The sequence below is a fragment of the Crocuta crocuta genome, unplaced genomic scaffold (genome assembly GCF_008692635.1).
Source record: "Crocuta crocuta isolate KB4526 unplaced genomic scaffold, BGI_CrCroc_1.0 scaffold228, whole genome shotgun sequence".
NCBI lineage: Eukaryota > Metazoa > Chordata > Mammalia > Carnivora > Hyaenidae > Crocuta > Crocuta crocuta.
In genome coordinates this window covers 3,839,031-3,862,940 of record NW_027532820.1, presented here as the reverse complement: position 1 = coordinate 3,862,940, position 23,910 = coordinate 3,839,031, and the positions used below count along the sequence as shown (strand labels likewise).

The 23,910-nt window shown below is 40.4% G+C and overlaps 1 protein-coding gene across 4 annotated transcripts in view; it reads right to left on the bottom strand.

The window, feature by feature from the left end:
• DGKI (diacylglycerol kinase iota) overlaps positions 1-20,795 on the bottom strand; it is a 247,430-nt gene extending 226,635 nt beyond the window's left edge. For 3 of the 4 annotated variants that reach the window (XM_077781018.1, XM_077781021.1, XM_077781020.1), the window contains exon 1: positions 11,322-11,387. The gene's annotated coding sequence lies outside the window, so the exon portion shown is untranslated. Of the gene's footprint in view, positions 1-11,321; positions 11,388-19,360; positions 19,418-20,768 lie in introns of those variants that run through there. The other variant, XM_077781022.1, reaches the window with a different exon arrangement.
• Positions 20,796-23,910: the final 3,115 nt, after the last annotated feature.

The following is a 23,910-nucleotide window of genomic DNA, read 5'->3' as shown; positions in this document are numbered from 1 at the left end:
GTGAGCAATGTCTTTATAACTTCTGACAGTGCTGCAAATTAGGAATCTACAGTGACTTTATTAGAATTATCTTTGAAAAATCTTAAAATCTTGTCTGTTGGGTTTATTATAACAGCATTATTTAAAGGTTCTAAAAATTTACCAATGCCCTTATCATCCATAATATGCTTTTGCTCCAGGGCAATCGCTGACTTACTCACATAGATTGATACTTTATTATATTTCAATAAAACATTCTGTGTCCTTCCATTCTATGGTTACCAGTAATTACAACACATGAATCAGTGTCAGCTTCATTATCCTCATAGTTTCAGCTTTTTCCGTTAATTTAACTGAAGGCCCCTGCTATAAACTACAGATCAGAGGTGCCTGGGTGGCTCGGCTGGTTAAGCGTCTGACTCTTGACTTCAGCTCAGGTCATGATATCTCAGTCATGAGATCGAACCCTGCGTTGGACTCTGCACTGAGCACCAAGCCTGCCTGGGATTCTCTCTACCCTCCTCTCTGTCCCTCTCTGGCTCACGTACACATGTGTGCTCTCTCTCTCAAAGTAAATAAACAAACATTAAAAAAAATAAACTACAGATCATAAATTGAATATCCTGAGCGGGGTAAGCAAAATTTTGGGCACAGTCTTCTTAGTAAAGTTAACAGTTACCATGAACTTGTCAGACTGTATGAAGAGCCTAAGACTTAATTTCTAGAACTTAGTCATTTCAGAGACAGAGGACTTCATGGAAGCAGACAGCTTACCTCAAGACCTTGTAATTAAGAAATAATTAGAATTGAGCCTATAACAATGGCAGTTGATTAACATTTTAACTGCTGTTAACTGTGATATTTGTAGTTCATATTTTTATGATTATCCTGATTCTAGGACAAAAATACTTTATACAAATACTTAGTGTTGTACTCAGTATACCAAAACTGCATATAAAATGTTAACCATTGTTTTCATGTCTTTGTCCTAGAATACGAGGGAAGTTCCTTATATGAAAGTACTTTCCTAAAGATACAAGTAGCTAATTATGATAATAAGCATCCGTGAAAATTAATTTCATCTGATTGTCCCATAATTGATACACCTACCAATACAATTATGATGCTGATAATATTCACCAAGCAAGTTGTTTTCTTTAAAAACAACTTTTCCTAAAGATGGGATTGATGTTACTACAGTTACCACTACAAATCACTGCAGCTTTTCAGGAAAGCTATATAATCTATAGTCTTGCTGACAGTATGGCATTCCGGGAAATAAGTGGTTATACTCTTACCCTTAACTAAAAGAGGAAAATGGTCTTCTGCTGGCAGAACTAACTATGCTTTGTTTTTGTGTAAATTTAGGCTATTTTGCTATAACGGCTCCCAGACAGCTGAGAAAGAGACTTATGAAATTTCCCCAAATTACTCAGATTGTGCCCCCCCCTCGGTTTCATGAATGTATGTCCAAGTAATATTACCATATGCTGTCTGCTTTGAGAAAGGAAGGATTCTGCTGTCTAGAAATAGTTTTGACTTCATTTTAAGGGTTTCATAGTGAACTGATGGGTTTTTCCAGCTCTACCTCATATATCAACTATTTCTTTAAGATTGTGATTACTTTTTCTTCTATTATAGCAATTCTGGCATTTCTAACCCACCTAATATGGACTGGTTTTTTGGTTTGATTGTTTTGTTTTGTTTGTTTTTTGTTCAAGTTTTCAAACACCATAAAGTGTTGCATTATTTTTCCTTGTAGTACCACAAATGACCTAATAATCTTTCACACCAGCGTGCCCAACCAGAGAGGTGTACAGACACTAAGAAAGAACAGACTTCATCTCCAAAGAACTAGTTGCAGGGCCTCACCAGTATGTACCAGCTGGAATGGGAAAGTGTGTATGGGACTGCATTCTGAGCATTCAGAATAAAAGGGGGCAAGACTTCAAGTTAGATAAAAGAATGCTCCTCTATAATAGAGCATTTAACACATTATCAGGAACCTCAGAAGATCATGCTACTGACCCTTGATGCCATTATGAAAAGTTGGATAAAGAAAGATTTATGTTAAGTGAAATAGAAATGCCAGAATGACTGTGACATAGGAGGTGATATAAATCTCATAGAAATAGGCATGATAGAGTTGCTATGTTAGGTACAGCTCAAAAATCTGTCAGTTGACTCTGTTCTGCGAGAGGATGCAAAGGATACTCCTCTCACAAAAGCAATGAAAAACTGGTAAGAAGGATACCATCACTGCTGAGCAGCTCTCCTCTTTGGGTTAGGTCTACTGGTAGGAAATGGCTAACAAAACGAGTACTCTGACAGCAACTGGGATTACAGAATCTCAAGATGATAGAGACCATGTGGCAGCACTTAACCACTGAAGCAAGATAGGTACAATTACTGCAACACTGAAGTTGCAGCCAAGGGGCCTGACCTACAGAGAGCTATCAAATGGTTAATATAGTATGACCTCTCTAGAGGCAAGATGGATTATCAGATAAAACCAGTATTGCTCAACTGATACAATTCAAAGAAATCAAGAATGGAAGATCAAGAGATTGGAGGACAAATGTTCCCACAACAAGTCATAATCTTTTGTCTCATTTCTGTACTTAAACCAGTTTTCAAAGGTAAAACTCACTGATTAGAGAGAGCAAGTCTGCAGGAGAAAAATCCTGCAACATCATAGCAGTGGTCTAAGGCAACATTTCCCAGCCTCTAACTAAAAGAATCTACAGACACTTACTTGGGTAGATGTACACTGGGCAGAAGTGTCCAAATATTCTGAAAACTATTGGACAAGAGTCCAAGTTGATATGTGTACCCAATGACCTGGATATGAAGCAACAATCTGGTGCCTTGTCACAGTACGGATGTATGAGGCCAATTAAAAAAAAAAAAGTCCTGGACCAGGACTGGTTCACAGAGAGTCTACTGGTCCACAAATCCACCAGAGTTAATTTCCCTGGTCCCTAATTGTGTAATTGGAGTAAACATATCTTGTATATTTGGCAGAACCCCACTTATTGGTTTCCTAGCCTGTTGTGTAAGAGCTAGCACAGAGAGGAAGCCCACGTGAAACCCTACACCACCATCCCAGTCATATCTAAATCAAAACCAATGCCACATTCTCAAAAGGAATAGGTAGTAGATATTAAATTATTAATTTTTAAGTTATCATAATGGTATCATGTGTATGCTTTTTTAAATTATCTCTTTACATGCCACCCTTAAAGACTAAAGGAAGCAATGATGGTGTTCTTCAAAATATCTCCATTCAATTCATGTGTTGAGCTCCTACAAAACCAGACATTATACTGGACAATAATGCTGGAGTACCAGAAATTCAACCCAGTATATCCAAATGCAGCCACCATACCAAATTGGGGATCTTCTGGTCTTGAGTGTATGACATATGGTCACTAATTTGACAAATGAATTATTTTCCATCCCTGTCTGAAAAAAGAATCAAAAATTGTTTACATTCACTTGGTAGAGTTAACAGGGCTTTTAACCCTCAGAATCCTATCCAAATGTAGTACAAAGGGACCTGAACCATATGAATGCTTTGCAGAACACCACTTGATTCACTGTATCAATGACATCATGTCAAAAATGGATGACCAAGAAATGGCAAGTACACCAGAGATCTTAATAAGACAAAGTGGGGCACCTGGGTGGCTCAGTTGGTTAGCGTTCAACTTCAGCTCAAGTCATGATCTCACGGTTCATGAGTTTGAGCCCTACATTGGGCTCTCTGTGCTGACAGCTCAGAAACTGAAGCCTACTTCAGATTCTGTGTCTCCCTCTCTTTCTACCCTTTTCCCTGCTCACTCTCTCTCTCTCTCTCTCTCAAAAATAAATAAATGTTAAAAAACTTATAAATAAGACAGAAGGTGGGGAGATAAGCCCTATGAGAAATCAGAGGTTCCACACATCAGTGAAGCTTCTAGGGTTTAGTGGTCAAGAGCATGCTAGAATAATGTGCTACCCAATCTAAAGGAAAGACTATTGGATTTCACAATTTTGACTACTAGCAGTGAAACACAGCAGTTTGTGGGCCTCTGGGTTCTGGAGGCAGTATACTCTACATTGAAGAATATTGTCCTGATCCATTTACTGGATGACATTAAATGCTTCCAGCTTAGAGGGAAGCCCAGAGCAGAAAACAGCTCTGCACGAGGTGCAGTCTGCAAAGAAAGTAGGCCCTGTCACTTGAGCCATACAACCAAGAAGACTCCGTGCTACTAGAGATATTAGGCAGAAGAGGAGATGCCCTCTGGAGTTTATGGCAAACACCAATGGGAGAATCATGACACAGATTGGATTATGAAACAAGGTGTGCCATCTGCAGAAGAGAATCATGTATCTTTCAAAAAACCACTCCTATACTCCTATGCTGTGCTGGAAGAATGCCTGACTACAAATCACCAGGAGGTCATGACCGGGGCCCTGTCAGATCACTAAGCCATAAAGTTGGGTGGGTCCAGCTGCAATCCATCATTACTTTTAACTGGGACCATCTGGGATCCGGCATGTGCGATTTGAAAGAGCACGTGTATGATGTATGGCTGGGTAACTCAGACTTTCTATATCATCCACTCTTACATATCATACCAGGCCTCTTTTTTTTTAAGTTTATTTATTTTGAGAGAGCATGAGTGACAAGGTGAAGGGCAAGGAGAGAGGGAGGGAGAGGATCCCAAGCAGGCTCCAGGCTGCTAGGGCACAGCCCAAAGCGAGGTTCAAACTCATGAACCGTGAGATCATGACCTAAGCCAAAACCAAGAATAGGACGCTCAACCAACTGAGCCACCTAGGTCCTCCCCCTGCCCCCCAAGCCTCTCATCTGACTCACACATATGGAAATATGGAGGTGCCTAATGACAATCTGAAAGAGAAAGGGAAAAGGTGAAATCAATTTGAAGATGGGTCAACTTGGCCTATGAGTCCAGGTCAAATGTGTATTAACTGCTTCACTAAAGCCTACTAAGGAATGGCCCAGAGAAATATAAGTAGGAAGAAATCCTCCCAATGAACATAACTTCAGGTAGAGCATTTGGTCACCCATTTTGTATGAAAAGATAGATAGCCTCATATATGAATATATAATGACTTACAGGCAATGGTGAATGGCTTCACAAGTTGACCAAAGACTTGGAAGGAAACAGGGAGATGCGGGGAAGAGGCATGTGGATGAACATATGAAAGTAAGTATAAGGAGTAAAGATCACTATATTACATATTAATGCCCACCAGAGAGCACTCAGTTTATAAAAACTCAAAACTCAGACATAGTAACTTGGACCACATACTGTCATGAGCCGTCCATGGCACAATGGACTTCTGTCCATGTGTCACCATGACACCAGTGATGAATGTTATTTGGATCCAACATCAAGGGATTCTACTCACCAAGCCTGAGCTGGCTACCACCCCTGCTGAATATCTAACCTGCCAGCCAAAGATTCCAAGCCTGAGCACCCAATACGGCACCATTCTTCAAAGGGGATGGGCTTCAACCTGCGCAGCAGAAGGGAAAGAAAAGTACGCCCATACCCAGAATGTATGTTGATCCCAGTCAAGATAAGTTGCTGCCCCTTCCACAGTGGAAAGGATTCAGTGTGATCATAAAGTAGCTCTTGACTGGGGTTCAGTTGGTGCCACCAAAGCAAGGCTTAGAGAGTGTGTGACCCACCAACACTGGATCCTGCATCACATTGCATCAGACTGGAGAAACTATTTTCCAACAGTGGAGGTGCAGGAGTGAGCATACAGCCAAGAAATACACTGGTCCTATCACATCCCACACCATCTAGAAGCTGCAGGCCTAAAGCAGAGATGGAATGGCTTTTGAAGGTGTTAACAGACAGTAGCTTTCAGAGGACATCCTGTTATACTCACTAGATCCAGGATCATTTCATGGTGCTATTGTTTCCAGGGTAAAATATTCGGATACAGAACCCAAGGAGTAAGAATAGGAACAGCCATGTCTACCAGCACCCCATTGGCCTGCTTGGGGAATTTATGTTTCCCATCCCCAGAACTCTGGGCTCCAAGGGTCTGAATCCCATGTGGGGAACATCTCCACCACGGGACATAATAGGAGGCCCTTTAACTTTAAACTGCTACTGCAGCTGGTTACTCTGTGATCTTTGTGTCAAGAGAGTAGCAGGCACAGGGGGGAGTCACAATCTTGGCAGGAGTAATTGATCCTGATCATTTAGTGGAGGTGTAGTTGTTATTTAACAATACAGGCAAGAAAAATATATCTTGCACCCAGATTATCCACTGGGGCATCCTTTCTGCAGTTTAGCTCCTCCCTCGACACAATCCTAGTGCCTTCATAGTGAAGGCACTTCTGAAGAAAGAGCAACAGGGACTAAGCACCACATTAGCCGTGACTACCAGGACATGACCATGCCAAAGCCCAGGGAACAGCAGCAGTAGCAAAATGGCCCTACAGATGAGACACTGAGTGACTTAACCACTGGGGCCTGCAGTGCACTATCTGAGCCTTCAGCTCCTTGTCCCCTTTCTTTTTTGTTTTTTAACCACTGTATTGAGGTATGACTGACATAGAAAAAGCTGCACATATTTAATGTGTAGAACTTGATGAGTTTGGAGATAAGTATACACTTATGAAACCATCACCACAATCTATGCAATAAACGCATTCATCACCTTCAAAAGTTTTCTCCTGCCCTCATTAGTAGTTATTTTTTGTGATAAGAACACTTAACGTAATATCTAGCCCTGTAGCAAAATTTTAAGTCTAAAGTACTGTGTTGTTCCCTACAGGAACTATGCTGTACAGATCTCAAGGATTCATTCATCCTGCATAACTAAAACTTTGCTCCTTGTGACTATTACTTCCCCATTTCCCTTCCTCAGATGAATCTGGAGGACATTAATCCTCAGTGAAATAAGCCAAAGGCAGAAAGACAAATAAGCCAAAGGCAGAAAGACAAATAGTATATGATACCACTTATATGAGGAACTAAAAACAGTGAAACACATAGAAGCAGAGAGCAGAATGCTGACCGCCCTTGTCTCTTTTCTTGATACTCAGCCAAGGACAAAAAGAAAAGCCAGGCATCCAGCAGCTCCATTGTCAGGAGCTCCATGGAGAGGCTTGGTTTCTTTGCCCTGGTTGTATTACCCACTTTACACTTCCTCATTGATCCTCCTGAGGCTAAGGGCAAAAGATTCCACTGTTATGGCAAACACACTGCCTAACCAGCACAGAGTCCTTACTCTTGAACTTCCATTCCTTGTACCTAACTTTGCAGGGTCTCTTGATAGCTGACCCCAGGGCCCACACATTTTCAGATTTGTGGAGAATGGTGCTTTAAGGTGGTAAGGGAACACTCCCCTAGTCTCAGGTCAGTTTTCTCCATTATTTTTATTTTATGTCCATTATTTTTCTCTAATCCCTTTCACTATTCATATAATATCTCAACCATGCCCCATGGAGTGGTTTTAACCAATGAGTCCTTTTTGCAATAAAAAAATTTTTTGTTAAATATACTCCCTTTAATTGTATATGTCTCAAATATTGTACCATAAGTTCATTTTAAATTAATTTTTAACGATATTCATTAAAGAGTAGTTTTGACATTTTCCCATTTAATTAATGCTTTGCTCTTTAATTTATTTAAACAAATTATAGATGATAGTATATATGACTTACAGACAAATAATCCATAATGATGTGGGATGTTTGGTTAGTAAACTGGAAGCTATCAAAAATGCAGGCCAAAGTTTAAGTAGATATTGTTGTATTAACAATTGCATTCAACATTTGATGTTTGAAGGCTCAGAATTGTGAGTTTCAAAAAATTTGCTCCTTTATTTTTATAACTTTTGTATGTTTCTAAATGAAAAAACAAAAGATAAGGCCTCAAATTATTACTTGCAAGCAGATTTTCACAACTACCACATTGCTGGATTTGGAAGCTTGGTTCCTTCAAAAACGGAAGGTCAAATTAGCCAAAATCATGAGCATAGTTTTTCTTTGCATGTCAATTTTTTAAAGTAATAAGCAAACTTTGATTGAATGAAATGTATAGATGCAGTGAAGATCAGTTAAGACATAGGTTTACAGAATAGGTATGCATCCTCTCTTTAATTGTTAAATGAATATAGTTTTACACTAAATAGTATGTGCTACATCAATCCCACTCCCTCACCAGATCCAGTATCTTTCTTTATCTCATGTCTCGTTGTAAAAAGTTGATTTTTATGGACTGCTTCAACAGTGTCCTTTGTGCTCTGGTTCCTACTGGATTTGGCCACTGGGGATATATTGAAGAAAAGTAGAGTTGGGGTATTCATCCCCCCCAGCTGGTAGGTCACGTGAGCTGGCTAAGCCTTCTGACTAAAGGTTATAGCTTGTTGAAGGGCTTCTCTCCATGCCCTCACCTCTTTAGAAGTGACTTGACTATGGCTCCCTGCTGAGTTCTTCACTATCCCTTGTTGTTTTTCTACACTCTGCTCACACTTTTAAAATATTTTCTCTATTAAACACTCATCAAATTACATGATTTAAGGTTCAGTATGCCATCTTTTCTGCTTGAACCCTAAGATTCAAACAGAATCTTGAATTCAAGGAGAATTCTTGAAAGAAATGAAAACAATGTGAAATTATGTAAGGTTCAGAAACATGGCAGCCAGTCAGCAAATGTAAAGCACTGAGCAACTGAACCATGAGCTCTCTCATCTGATATCCATTAAGTGCCACACACGTTCAGCCAAACACATATTCGAGGCTCAAGAGAAAAGCAGTCCAAATATTTACCTTATTCTGATTTTTTAAAGTAGAAACTGAAACCACAACACTCTTTAACTATAAACACTCCCTAACAACCCCAAAATTTTACAAACCACCAGCTGGGAGAAAAAAAAAAAGTTCTGCTAAGTATAGTGATAATTTTTCACCCTATGCCAGTGGATAACTTATGAATAATGTGTGAGGGGCATGTATGTAAGTGTGTATTGGGGGTGTGTGTGATGCTTTAAAATCTCTGGATATGTAAGACTGTACAAGCCTACTGATGAAAATTAGGCATAGCACCAGTGTTTGAAGTGAATTTCTGATCACTTAATCTGTAAATGGAGATAGATCCACTCTGTCCTCTAATCCAGACTTCAAGCCAGGATCCAAAGGATTCTTCACTGTCCAGCAAGAGACACACAGGCCTAAGACCATCCCATCCCATCCCATCATTGCTTGAGACTCTTGAGAATTTGTGAGGAGCTGGATCATACACGGGGGATGAATATAGTAGTATGTAATCACGGGAACATTACGTGAAGAGTTGGGATCACTGACTTCTCAGCTAAGAGCTGTGATGTGCAGAGAGCTTCGAGTGCTCCACACTGCTTCCTAAGGACAGAGGCAGAGAAGGAGACGTGGCCACAGCAATTTAGGGTACGAGGAGTCCAGTCTTCCCCATCTGGTTGACCATGCCAATGGAACATAAGGCCAGAAAATGGAGCCTAATGTGACACTAGAGAATACCTGTCACAAAATATAATGTTTATTGATTTTTCTTTTAATATAATTCCTCCAACTCTACTATGGCCTGAAAGTTAGTGGGGTGGTGCCAGCTGCTAGAATGTCCAGTGAAGATATGTTTGCAAGGCAAAAAGCTTATTCATCCAGATCCTTCCTATGTTTCACATCTCTAACTTCAAAGTTGGCTGCGCTATCTACCTGTTCTCTCTCCTCTCTTTCTCTCTCTCTCTCTGTCTCTCTCATGGGAAAGTTGTAGATAGTCTACAATCAAGTAAGAGAAAGTCCACAATCCCCAAGGCGATACCAGAAAGGGTAGGGTAGATGGAGCCAATGAAGGAAGATCATGTAAGAATAGAGGACTAACCTGCTTCTTCCCAACCATGTAAAATGGCTAAGAATACGAATCATTCTACTTCCTCCTCCACGTCTTTCTTTTACCCCCTTCACTTTTCAACCTATTTCATCCGGCCTCTTTACAGGCTAGAAAGAAACCAGCTACAGGACTCTATGAACTGAGAAGATAATCCAGTTATAATGGAAAGCCACACCCTTGAAGGAATGTAGCCTTCCGAAGAAAAACTTGGTAACTGAGGCTACTGTATGATATTCCCTTTCAGCACTAGGCAAAACAGCAAAATTAATCTTTTTCTAGGTCTCACTCACCCTCAACACCCCTACCTCAGATAGCCAACATTTCCTTGTATCCCCGTGCCAAAAGTGCTATACTGTCAGTTCATCCCAGCACTTGATCCAAAAAAAGTTACATGAATACATAAACAAATTAGGAATTAATTGATGAGGAATATATCCCCCCAAATTATTTTACTTTACTAAAGCAGAACTTCCCTTTACTGAGTTCAGCTTACTACTGATTTAAAAACATTTGGGGTGCCTGGGTGGCTCAGTCAGTTAAGTGTCCGACTTTTGATTTTTGCTCAGGTTATGATCTCACGATTCTTGAGTTCCAGGCCTTCGATGGTCTCTGCAGTGACAGTGTGAAGCCTGCTTGGGATTCTCTCTCTCTCCCTCTGTCTCTCCCCACCACTCGCATTCTCTCTCTCTCTCAAATAAATAAACATTTTTAAAAGTCTTTGTAGTAGGATTCACCACCCGTTTAACCTTCCCAGAGGGTCCTTTTATTCCTAAGGTAGATCTCTGTACAATGAAAAAAGCCATAACCCAAATCTGCTGAGGTCAATAACATGTGGCAGCTAGGGAACCTCACAGCCTGCGCCCTTGGGACCCACCACTGCCCCACCTTCCTCTTTCCGGCGGCCCTGCACCCCAGGAGGCCGTTCGGCAGTCACACCAAGAGACAGAGTAGCCATAAATAGCCACAAATGAGGAGGCCATCTCTTTCCAGGAACTGGACTACATTTCTTGCTTCTGTGTTGGCCTTCCTGTGTTGAATTCTGTTCAACACAATAATGTGTCCACAAATATAGTGCTGCTCAACAACCCCACTGGTTTTCTGCTTTCAAGCGAGGAGTGAGACAGGCCAGCAGTCTTCAGGAGGAGATTTTAACAAAATAGGAAGTGCTATTTTTTTAATCACCAACAAGGAAATTTGCTGTGAAAGTGTATCCATCTCTCCTAAAATGTACTAATACCCGTATTCATAACCCTGACTCTCGCATGAGCTCGACAACAACTGAAACACCTCTTAAGTAAAGGGACCTGGAGAAATAAGGCCTTTCGTAAATGAAGAGACGTACTGAGCACTGGATTCGGGTGACAGGGTTTATCTACCTTGGGGTGTTTGTGAAGGCCTGGGGAGCCTCCTACGGTGACCATGGGGTGCCAGGCCCCTTACCTTCCCACACTGCTTACATTTTCCCTCCTGCCGACGCCTGTGCACCCAGTGATGACGCACAAAGTTCTGTGGGAAAACAAAAGGAAAAGAGTATGTTTAAATGTGCAAAGCCCATTATTAGTTTTTTTAAACGTTTAAGCATATTGATTTCCACAAACTATAGTCTAAGGCAATATGAGCACAATACCAAATACGTGTAGGTGTGATTTGCTTAACAATAAATATGAATGCACTTAGAAACCCGAAGCTACCCCCACGCCCAGTGATCTTCGTATTTGTAGAAATCATGAATCGTCTCTTCCCTCCACGTCTTCCTCATGGCCACACGGGGAAGCTCTTCCTCCGCTTTCTTTCTAGTAAAACACTGTGCAGATGTGGGAGGTAACTGAAATGCCCTCAGAGAAGTAAAAAGGTGAAGGAGACAAGATGAAACACCCTCCATTTTTAAAAACAAATATGTATTGAATCCTTCATATATTCCAGGCAGGCACTGAATTAAACATCCGTGCTAGGAAGAACTTTAAGAAATTAAATTCTCAGAAAGAAACAGATCTCATTCAGGACACAGAGGATGAGAATTTTTCACTAGCAAAAGTGAAAGATGAAGGAGAAAGATGACAAAGAAGGCAAGAGATGGGGGCCCGTTGTGACGCTTTTGTAGTGACATTGTGTTTAAACTGTCCTTGGGTTCTCTAAACAAGAGCAGCTTTCGAGGTCTATTCTTATCTTGGGCCCTAGGAAACACAGAAAGCCCTTTTCCTCCCAAATTGACAATCACTCCTCGGGCAGGGAGTCAAGGAGACCCATTACCACCACTGTTAGGATACATTATAGGAGAGAAAGTTGTCTTCAGGCCCAATGGTATCCAAAAACTTACATACAACTCATCCTTCTTAGACCAAGAGACCTAAAATATGTCTTTTTCCACCTGTTCTTTTCGGAGAAAACACACTGCACCTTACATTAACATGTCTATCATCAGGCCACAACCCATATTTTCCCTTTAAAAGTCCCTTTAAGATATATTCAGTCATTGAGCAAATACTTAACTCACTGCCTACTAGCCGGCAGGCACCGTTTTGAGCACACAGGTATATAGGAGATAGATCCGTGTTAGAAAAAACAAATGTTATAGCAACACATGAAATCTGGAGTGACAAAAATACCTCTGACAAACATTAGCATTATCAGTTCTAAAATGCCACCTTTATTTCTCTTCATAATGTCAAATCAATTCAAGCTAAAGCTTAAACAAAGAGCCTAGAGGAATAATGGCCTTTTAAATGTAATAAGATATAAAGAAGCATAATGGTCCCACTAATTAGTCTAATTTTTGCCTTGCTTTTCCCACTGAGGCAATTTAATAAAACAAGGACAAAATTCTCATATTGTTCTCATAAAGAAGCTAATAATAATATTCTTGAGGACTAACTGTGTGCCTGGCACTTTTAAAATGCTTTAAATGTAATAATTATTTTAATTTTTATAATTGAGAAATGAGAATTTCTTTCAGTAGAGGTGCTATTCAGTCAGTATGTACCAGAATATTCCCATTTGTTGTAAAAATACCGAAATATTCTTTTATTGGTTGATAAATGCGTTTAGTTCCCCTACCATTCTCCTGGCTCCTCCCCAATTGCCACAGACCCTCACTCCACCCCCTCCACATTGGAGGCCACTCTACCCCCTCACTATTAAGCAACTAGAATGTTAATTTTTGGCATGAAAGGTCTCCGGGATCCTCCTCCAATGAGCACACTTTTGAAAACAAATCATGTTGCCTGAGCAAAGCCACTGGGTTCCCACAGCAAACTCAGAACACTGGGCTGTGCTCACCTGGTGGTGGTTTTAGGAGCCTCAATATTATACAGACAATGCTGGGGCCCAGGGCTGGCTGAGGCTTTCAGGACAGCAGCAAGTCAGAAATCCGCCCAGTTATCAGAGCCCATACCACCTACTGGGGTTCAAGTTGCTGGATCCTGCTGGACCCCTAGCCCACTGCCTAAGAATAGGGCTGGGGAGGACCAGGACCAGGCTGGTTGTCCCCTATCTCAATTCACAACATTGTAGAGCACGTTATCATTATCATCCTCCTTTTACAAATTACAAAACTAAGGTAGTGAGCGGACACTTCAAATGTAAGGGTAAGAGCAAGGATTCAAACCCAGGCAGGCTGGCAAAGGAGCCTCTGTCCTTAACCACCATGTTGCTGTGCCTTTCCTCTGCTCTGAGAGTTCAGCACCAAGCGCCTTCAAGAAATGACTTCAATGACAGGCAGTAGTAGAAATACTGAATATACAAAACTGTCAGACAGTAGTATAAGAGAGAAAAACTTACTGTAATTGTTGTTAGTTTAGCAAAAGCTGTGGGAAATTGAACAATGTCATTGATGGTAGAGAAATTTTCTACTTACGGAGATTATACATCACCTAATGACTATCAATTTAAGGAGGGAAATGTTGGAAGAATTTGATGCAATTGCCTATGAAATCATGGCTGACTCATGGGGTTATTTAGCTACTGACAGCTCTAATCAAAAGATTAAACCAACAATTTCCAGAAATCAACAATTATTTAGAAATTATAAGAGTGACTTAATGAATCATTTATGGTTGCAACATGTGTCATTTGGTACACAGATTTATAACACCATGTAGTTTAACCTAGTTAGGCAATAAAAAGGAACATTTTTAAATTGTTTATTTAAATATTAACATATGACTCAGAAAGTTGTGACATATTTTAATATAATTTTTCCTAGAAAATAAATTGCAAAGTAAGGCACAGATAAAGTAACTTAAGCAAAAGCACTACGTTAGAAGAAACTGAGTAACTGTCTCCCATCCATGGCTCTGATTTGAGAGGTCAAGCATCCTTTTAGGATGGTCAAGCATCCTTTCGGCCTTCATAGGCCTACTAGAAAGTTCTTGTATTGCTGCCTTAATATAGTTTGAACAAACATCCAAGAATATGTGTTGAGTGGAATGGAATACTCAACCTAATTTTTGATGATGAAATCACATAGTGGCCACTGTGAAGGATCATCAATCACCATATCAATCAGGGGAGAAGAAAAAACAATTTCTACAGAATCACTGCTATTTTCTAACCCTCATTACCAAGCACCTTCATTTTTCACACTATTTCCTCTTGGCTACTATTCACATCTCCTAAATTACAGAACTGAAATTAGACTCAGGATCCTTATATGAGTGTTGACATACTGCTGTTAAGATAGCAAAGCAAGGCTCCTAACACCATGAAATCTTTTTATTACTCATCAATAATCTCTGAATTATTCATATACTACCTTCAAGTACTGGGCAAGGAAAGGACTATTACTTATGGGTGTTAAAATCTGTGACACATTATTTCAGAGTTTATATTCAGTACCGTCAGCAGACCTACATAACACAACTGCTCACTTATTTTTCAAACAGCCAAGCTCAACTCCTAATATTATTCATAGGGTGCTTGACAGAATCTTAGAAATTATAACCTAATACGGATAGCTTATGTCTTAGTTAACTGAGGTGCAGAAAGATTCATCTTAGAGGAGTTCAGCCAACATTCATTAAAAAAACTTCCACAGGTCAGACATTCCACAAGCACAAGGTACTGTGATTAACAAACCCTGCTCTAGATCCCTGCACTAGAGAGACACCCAGAGTGCAAAGGAGCAGAAATATCATTTGAGCCCAAGCCAAACTATTTCTAAGGTGACTGTTCTTTCACTGACATTCAGTAAACTACCTAACGTCTCCTAATTAAGAATGTCAAATGAGTCATGCCTCCCGTAAGTTTCATCCTCAAAACTGTCCTCTTAGAACAAGAGTTCTTAGGCATTTGGGGAGAAATTAACTCCTTTATAAATGCTTTCAGTCAACAGAAAGTCAACAGATCACATCCTCTGTGTCCTGGTACAACAAGTTTGGGACAAATTCCACGAGTGACCTCCCAAGGCTTATGCTTCAGGAGGGACGACAAACAAGCAAATGAGTAATATCCATAAATAATTATGACATGCAAAGTACTCTAAAGGGGCAGAACAAGGTACTTTGATAAAGAACAATGTGCAGTCTATTTAGAGGAGATCATTAAGGGAGACCTTGGGGGATGATATTTGGGCTGAGCCTGACTCTAAGAAACGGTTAGCCATAAAGAGACGTCGAGTACAACAGTGAAATACATAAATATCTGAAGGTGGGAAATACCTTGGTCCATGCCTCAAGAACTAAAAGAAAGTCCATGTGGCAGCTGTATGGATTTGAAGAGGGGCGCTGGGGCAAGACTACACAGCCCTTATCATGCCAAGACAAAGAGTCGGGCTTTACTCTAACTGCTGTGAAAGCTAGTGGAGCATGTTAAGCTGAAAAATTAAAGGATCTGATTTTCATTTTAAAAATCAGTCTCTTAAATTTGGATGGATTGAAGGGAGAAATCAAGGAATCATGAAGAAACTACTGCAGTAGTCAAGAGAGAGCATGGTGTCTTAGTCTAGGGTACTAAAACCAGAAACAAAGATAAGCAGATGGTTTGAAATATGCTTTGTAAATAAAATTGATAGGGCTGGCAAATGAATTAGATGTGTGGAATATATGAGAGAAGGAATCAATGATCTCCCAGTCTCTTCGACCAAGGATCTGGATCAATAACCATCTCATTTTCTGAGGTGTAAAAGAATTAGAAAAAACAAGTTTTTGTGGTGATGCTAATAAATAGTTTAGTTTTAATATGTTATATTTGAGATGACTATGATATATTCAATGGACATGGAAAACAGACCTCCAAGAAGTATGGACTGGAACTGTTAAGTTAGGAGTTGTCAGCTCAGACATGATTTTTAAAGTCATGAAACTGGATGAGCTCTCCCAGGAAGAGTGGGCTGAGAGAAAACATGGCCCAATACCAAGCCCAGAGAAATACATAGAAATCATGGAGATTGAACAATGAGAGAGAGTGGGGAGGACTATCCAATGAAATAAGAGGAAATTAGGAAAGATGTCATGGCAGGAGAGAATTATAAGAAGGATGGAACATTGAAAAATTTAAATATATTTGAAAGATTAAATAAGAAGAGAACAGAAAAAAATCTAATGTATTCGGTACCTAGGAGATATTGAAAAAAGCAACTTCAGTGAAGATATAGAGCAGGAACCAGATTGGAACAGGTTAAAATGACTAGGAGGTGATATAATGAAAATAATTATATAGACAGCACTTTCTGGAAGTTTAGCAGTAAATGAAAAAATAAGAATCGAACAGAAGTTAAGACACAGTTGGTGGCTAAGGAATATTTTCATTCGTTTATTTTTTAAGATGAGAGATGTCAGAGCATGTTTACGTAATGGAAATAATCTAGAAGAGGGGTGACAACAGTTGAAAATTTAGGAATGGAAGAGATATCAAGCCCTTGCTACAAAGACAAAAGAAGGTGTTCAAAGCACTTACGGAGGAGGGTCTGGCTTCACCAAAGAGTAATGATACCACTACTAAAAACTAAAACAATATATAACCCCTTTCAGTAGAAAATGGCGTGCAACAATTACAACTATCTATCTAGAGAAAGAGAGAAATTAAAGGACAGGGAAGTTTAGAGTGGACATATGGATGCCCTTGTTGGAAATTCACTAAGTTCATCTTAAAAACATAAAACTATTCCTTCTGCTGTCCTAAAGGAATTTTCTCCTTCATTAGAGTGCTTACTGGGTTATCTTCCAGCTAATGCTATAGGGCACTCGGGTGGCATCAAGGGTACCCACAAGCCTATCACTTTTCCTGTACTTTCCACCCCTTGTGTATGACCCGTAACCCTCCTCTTATCGATATAATGGCCAAACACAGTGGGAGAGGACAAGAGATGGGGACAATTATTTTTTCCTCTCTCCACAACCTCCACTTTCAACATACCCTGTTTCATTTTTTTTTTTTTTAATGTTTTATTTATTTCTAGGAGAGAGAGAGAGAGAGAGACAGCATGAGCAGGGGAGGGTCAGAGAGAGAGGGAGTCACAGACTCTGAAACAGGCTCCAGGCTCCGAGCTGGCAGTCAGCACAGAGCCCGACGCGGGGCTCGAACCCACGAACTGTGAGATCATGACCTGAGCGAAAGTCGGACGCTTAACCGACTAAGCCACCCGGGCGCCCCAACATACCCTGTTTCATATTTTCTCCCAATCTTCCTGTATTAGGAACAATGTGATCAGTCTTTTTTTCACAGTGTCTTTTTCATTATTTGTCAGTAAGATGTCAGTGACCCTCTCTGTACTCACATGACTACTTTTCCTTTTCTACACATTCATCTGTTCTCACAGTTTTAGTTACGATGTGCTGACGATTCACAACTGTCTTACCTCTAACCCAATCTTCTTCTTAAGTTGGCATCTCCAACTGGGGCCTCAAGGACACCACATGCTTGAAAATTCTACAACTAAATTCATCACTTCCCCACCCCATTCTCAAATCAATCTATTTTCCAACATCTCATTGGTTTTCCAGGGCAGAAGCCCGGTTCACTCTGGACTCCTCTTTTTGTCCTTAATCCAATCAATTATTACATCCTGTCAATTTTATTTCCTTCACATTCCTATCTACAAATTTTCTTCACCCTTAGGATTACTCACAGTTCAGATCATCACCAGAACAGCTCCTTATATTCTCTCCATGCCTCCAAAATGGCTGCTCTTTAACTACTTGGTATTCCCTCCACACTGCAGCCAAAATAACATGTTCTGCTTAAAATAGTTTAATGCGCACCCCGCAAATTACCATGATGATAAAACAGTCAACTTGTAATGTGGCTTACAAGGACCTTCATGGCCTAGCCCCTGCTTATCTCTTGGATTTCACATCTTACTCGTTAATGTTCTCTTACTTTTGTGCTTGTGAGCGTGTGCTCTTTCTGTCTAGGAGGCTGTCACTCATCTCCTACTTACTCTCCCTCTACCCACACCTTCACTTAAGAGAACTCCTCTGGGTCTCCGTTTACTTGCCACCTCTTCCAGGAAGCCCTTCCTCTGGTGTCTGAACCTCACCCCTCCATTAGTGCATAGAGCTAGTTCGAGGAGTACACCAGCTGAGAAGGGTTTCCAGTTATATTTAGAACTAAAAATAATCTCACCAGGAAGGTAAGGGAAATGGAGGAAGTATATTTTACAAAAATGACATTTACTCCACTTTCTCTCGTTGAAAGCACCATACACAATAGGAACACCTGGAAAGCTAAACCATATTCCAGGTAGAATGGACTCATTGTAGCCTTTTGTTCTGCCAATTGGGGAGTGCAATTTGGGGCCGGGAGTTATCCAGGATAACACAGGAGGACTGAGAACCTCTACCAACTAACTGTCTCACCTTCTCTAACTTTTCAACATCGTCTCAGTCTCTTCAAAGAAGAACTAAACAAACAAATATGTCTAAACGCAGCTCTTCTCCTATCTGCCCCTCTGCTTACCATTAACAAAACAACTGCCCTTCATTACGCTTTCCCATTTACCTCTTTGTCTTCACTACTGCGCGGTGAAGTCAAGGACTGAGCATTGAATATAGTTCTTCCGTGGATCTATCTACCTATGTGCCTACCTATTTACTTACTTAACAGATGAAAACATTGCAGTTCAGAAAGACTGGGTGAAACCAATATGGAAACCAGTCTGGCTCCAGTGTTCATGGGAATACTCAGTAACTACGCTGCCCACCCTGAATAGCTTCTACCGACTCAAAATTGAAAAAAAAAATATGGAATTAAAATAGACCATAACATAATAAAATGCTATTTATTTCTTACCTCTTCAATTCCACCACTGCTTCCTTCCCGCTCATTAAAACCTTAATCCCCAGTGCATTTCATGAGACTACTACAGGGCAGTATACACATGCTGAAGGTTCTGGGAGATTTTACTTATGGATGCATTAATAAGAAACTGATATGGAATGGATAGAGCTAGACTTTAGTTCTGAATCCCAGGTGAATATCTGTTAACCCAATGAATCAATGGGAAACAAAAGGTGGTATATAAGTCGAGCTCTTGAAACACTCACTTCTCTTGGTGATCTTGAGCCCCCTTCTCGAAATGTTGGTTTACATCTGAAATTAATCTGTCATTTAAAAAGAGAAGTGTATTAGATTAGGGATAAGCATCAGACTAGACTGACTTACTTGAACAAATCAACAGTGATACACATAGCGAGCCCACAAAACAAAAGCCCCAAGGAATAAGAAACACAGTTTAACACTTGAAATCATCACCCCAGATAATCTATAGGGATCCCAAGTGGATCCTATATCTCCAGTCCACATGTCTTCATTCTCATTGATGAGAGCAACAGATCTTTAAACAATAATGCTCTTTCAGCATAAATTTGAGGAAAAGAGATAAAGAGTAAGAACAAACACATAAGGCAGCTGAAATCACCCAGCTATGCTGCAGATTTTAAAAGCAGGGCAACATAAACTTGAGAAATTTTTAATATGATGATGATTATCCACACGCACAAAGTTTTCTTTAAGTCTGCAGTCTGCCTTTCCTTTAGGTGGGCAGGCCTTCTGGAAACATGCACATCTTCTTTAGCTACTTAATTAAGGTGAAAGGAATATGGAAATTAAGGAAGAGATATGTAAATGGAATTGGGACAGCAAGAAAAAAACAAACGAAAAAACCCAACAAACTAGAGAGAGAGACAGAAAATGTTAGCAGTCATTCCCACAAAATACCAGTTGGCGACAACTGGTAATATATTTGTGAAATAATGAATGTCTCAGAGGATTGAAATATTTTAACAGATTCACACAGGGCAGCTCAAGAACACAGGTAACACAGAGACCCACACACGGCAACAGAGGAGACGCATGAAGAGGACAGCATTGGACTCATGACTGGAGCCTCCCCTTTCACGCAAATGAGCGCTGAATGCACTCTGCGGAATCTACTTCGTCTGGCGGCGGGACACCACGGGGTTGTCACCTCCCGGCCGCCCACACATTCATGCTGTGCAAGCAGAACACGGCCCCAAGACAGGAAGGGGAGCTGGCCTCTGGCCTGGCTGTCTTCCCTGCAGCCACTTTAGGAAGAAGAAACTCACAAACATCAGACAAATCTACACGATCATTCCAAAGAGCTTATGGATTTGTTTTTTTTCGTAAAGAAAAATGTGGACTATCCAATGGGTGAATAACAATGTCATTGTAAAGAAAATTGGTGTGTACCAGGCTTTTCTCTCTAACCTCCCAAGAGGCAACATAAAATGATACCAAGTTATCCTTTGGGAAGCAACAGAGCGAATTAACCCCAAGAACTGCTTTTCCATTAACTAATCCGGTAATAATGTTGGTCTTCCAGTTTTTTTGAAGGGCACTCTTGAAAAAGTTGGAAATAGGAAAGGACAGCCGGTCTTTGAAGTCCAAATACTTGCAGTGTAGCCAACATTACGGCAGGTGGCAGTGTCTCACCTTTTCTAGCTGTTCAATGCAGGCGGTGTGGACGACGATTTTACAGACCGCACACTTCCTCCTGAGGGCCGATTTCTACAACATTCAATTCAAAATACAAGAAGAAACATTAACAGTCTGTTCTGAAGAATTCCCTGGTAGTAAAGAAAGTATACATACATAAATAAAGCAAACGTAAGCACATTTAAAACGTCACCTTAAGCATTTGATATTAGGGCAAACTTCAATAGTCCTTTTTGACCCATCTACTATCTCTGTATCTTCATGACTCAGGGCATCCTAGATTTTCTCTTCAGAATACAATGCATATGATAGCTGCTATGTAGAAGTAGTAGAGCATATAATACGAACCATATAACCTAACGATGCAAGCATTAGTATTCTCTGGGTTTTTTTANTACTCTCCCTCTACCCACACCTTCACTTAAGAGAACTCCTCTGGGTCTCCGTTTACTTGCCACCTCTTCCAGGAAGCCCTTCCTCTGGTGTCTGAACCTCACCCCTCCATCAGTGCATAGAGCTAGTTCGAGGAGTACACCAGCTGAGAAGGGTTTCCAGTTATATTTAGAACTAAAAATAATCTCACCAGGAAGGTAAGGGAAATGGAGGAAGTATATTTTACAAAAATGACATTTACTCCACTTTCTCTCGTTGAAAGCACCATACACAATAGGAACACCTGGAAAGCTAAACCATATTCCAGGTAGAATGGACTCATTGTAGCCTTTTGTTCTGCCAATTGGGGAGTGCAATTTGGGGCCGGGAGTTATCCAGGATAACACAGGAGGACTGAGAACCTCTACCAACTAACTGTCTCACCTTCTCTAACTTTTCAACATGTTCTCAGTCTCTTCAAAGAAGAACTAAACAAACAAATATGTCTAAACGCAGCTCTTCTCCTATCTGCCCCTCTGCTTACCATTAACAAAACAACTGCCCTTCATTACGCTTTCCCATTTACCTCTTTGTCTTCACTACTGCGCGGTGAAGTCAAGGACTGAGCATTGAATATAGTTCTTCCGTGGATCTATCTACCTATGTGCCTACCTATTTACTTACTTAACAGATGAAAACATTGCAGTTCAGAAAGACTGGGTGAAACCAATATGGAAACCAGTCTGGCTCCAGTGTTCATGGGAATACTCAGTAACTACGCTGCCCACCCTGAATAGCTTCTACCGACTCAAAATTGAAAAAAAAAATATGGAATTAAAATAGACCATAACATAATAAAATGCTATTTATTTCTTACCTCTTCAATTCCACCACTGCTTCCTTCCCGCTCATTAAAACCTTAATCCCCAGTGCATTTCATGAGACTACTACAGGGCAGTATACACATGCTGAAGGTTCTGGGAGATTTTACTTATGGATGCATTAATAAGAAACTGATATGGAATGGATAGAGCTAGACTTTAGTTCTGAATCCCAGGTGAATATCTGTTAACCCAATGAATCAATGGGAAACAAAAGGTGGTATATAAGTCGAGCTCTTGAAACACTCACTTCTCTTGGTGATCTTGAGCCCCCTTCTCGAAATGTTGGTTTACATCTGAAATTAATCTGTCATTTAAAAAGAGAAGTGTATTAGATTAGGGATAAGCATCAGACTAGACTGACTTACTTGAACAAATCAACAGTGATACACATAGCGAGCCCACAAAACAAAAGCCCCAAGGAATAAGAAACACAGTTTAACACTTGAAATCATCACCCCAGATAATCTATAGGGATCCCAAGTGGATCCTATATCTCCAGTCCACATGTCTTCATTCTCATTGATGAGAGCAACAGATCTTTAAACAATAATGCTCTTTCAGCATAAATTTGAGGAAAAGAGATAAAGAGTAAGAACAAACACATAAGGCAGCTGAAATCACCCAGCTATGCTGCAGATTTTAAAAGCAGGGCAACATAAACTTGAGAAATTTTTAATATGATGATGATTATCCACACGCACAAAGTTTTCTTTAAGTCTGCAGTCTGCCTTTCCTTTAGGTGGGCAGGCCTTCTGGAAACATGCACATCTTCTTTAGCTACTTAATTAAGGTGAAAGGAATATGGAAATTAAGGAAGAGATATGTAAATGGAATTGGGACAGCAAGAAAAAAACAAACGAAAAAACCCAACAAACTAGAGACAGAGACAGAAAATGTTAGCAGTCATTCCCACAAAATACCAGTTGGCGACAACTGGTAATATATTTGTGAAATAATGAATGTCTCAGAGGATTGAAATATTTTAACAGATTCACACAGGGCAGCTCAAGAACACAGGTAACACAGAGACCCACACATGGCAACAGAGGAGACGCATGAAGAGGACAGCATTGGACTCATGACTGGAGCCTCCCCTTTCACGCAAATGAGCGCTGAATGCACTCTGCGGAATCTACTTCGTCTGGCGGCGGGACACCACGGGGTTGTCACCTCCCGGCCGCCCACACATTCATGCTGTGCAAGCAGAACACGGCCCCAAGACAGGAAGGGGAGCTGGCCTCTGGCCTGGCTGTCTTCCCTGCAGCCACTTTAGGAAGAAGAAACTCACAAACATCAGACAAATCTACACGATCATTCCAAAGAGCTTATGGATTTGTTTTTTTTCGTAAAGAAAAATGTGGACTATCCAATGGGTGAATAACAATGTCATTGTAAAGAAAATTGGTGTGTACCAGGCTTTTCTCTCTAACCTCCCAAGAGGCAACATAAAATGATACCAAGTTATCCTTTGGGAAGCAACAGAGCGAATTAACCCCAAGAACTGCTTTTCCATTAACTAATCCGGTAATAATGTTGGTCTTCCAGTTTTTTTGAAGGGCACTCTTGAAAAAGTTGGAAATAGGAAAGGACAGCCGGTCTTTGAAGTCCAAATACTTGCAGTGTAGCCAACATTACGGCAGTGGCAGTGTCNTCACCTTTTCTAGCTGTTCAATGCAGGCGGTGTGGACGACGATTTTACAGACCGCACACTTCCTCCTGAGGGCCGATTTCTACAACATTCAATTCAAAATACAAGAAGAAACATTAACAGTCTGTTCTGAAGAATTCCCTGGTAGTAAAGAGAGTATACATAAATAAAGCAAACGTAAGCACATTTAAAACGTCACCTTAAGCATTTGATATTAGGGCAAACTTCAATAGTC